General features: G+C 34.1%; 1 protein-coding gene across 1 annotated transcript in view; it reads right to left on the reverse strand.

The window, feature by feature from the left end:
- The window catches only part of LOC104941081 (protein NDRG2-like), a 22,207-nt gene that overhangs the window by 3,342 nt on the left and 17,961 nt on the right, over positions 1-904 (reverse strand). The window lies entirely within an intron of this gene.

The following is a 904-nucleotide window of genomic DNA, read 5'->3' on the forward strand; positions in this document are numbered from 1 at the left end:
CAAATACCTGTACTTTCTACTTCTTACATGTTGAACCCAAATACCTGTACTTTCTACTTCTTACATGTTGAACACAAATACCTGTACTTTCTACTTCTTACATGTTGAACACAAATACCTGTACTTTCTACTTCTTACATGTTGAACTCAAATACCTGTACTTTCTACTTCTTACATGTTGAACACAAATACCTGTACTTTCTACTTCTTACATGTTGAACACAAATACCTGTACTTTCTACTTCTTACACTTTGAACTCAAATACCTGTACTTTCTACTTCTTACATGTTGAACACAAATACCTGTACTTTCTACTTCTTACATGTTGAACTAGAATACCTGTACTTTCTACTTCTCACATGTTGAACTCAAATACCTGTACTTTCTACTTCTTACATGTTGAACACAAATACCTGTACTTTCTACTTCTTACATGTTGAACCCAAATACCTGTACTTTCTACTTCTTATATGTTGAACACAAATACCTGTACTTTCTACTTCTTACATGTTGAACCCAAATACCTGTACTTTCTACTTCTTACATGTTGAAAGTACAGGTATTTGTGTTCAACATGTGAGAAGTAGAAAGTACAGGTATTTGTGTTCAACATGTAAGAAGTAGAAAGTACAGGTATTTGAGTTCAACATGTAAGAAGTAGAAAGTACAGGTATTTGAGTTCAAAATGTAAGAAGTAGAAAGTACAGGTATTTGTGTTCAAAATGTAAGAAGTAAAAGTAAAAAGTCATCAAAAGTGGAGTAAAGTACTGATACCAGAAAAATGTACTTAAGTACAGTAACGAAGCATTTGTACTCCACTACTTCCCACCTCTGCACAGCGCAGATACCGCTAATCGACACTGGTTACACAAGTTTGACTAAGATGAAGGAGAGAGAGAGAGA

This window comes from Notothenia coriiceps, unplaced genomic scaffold, assembly GCF_000735185.1.
Source record: "Notothenia coriiceps isolate Sejong01 unplaced genomic scaffold, NC01 NC01_scaffold00003102, whole genome shotgun sequence".
Lineage (NCBI taxonomy): Eukaryota > Metazoa > Chordata > Actinopteri > Perciformes > Nototheniidae > Notothenia > Notothenia coriiceps.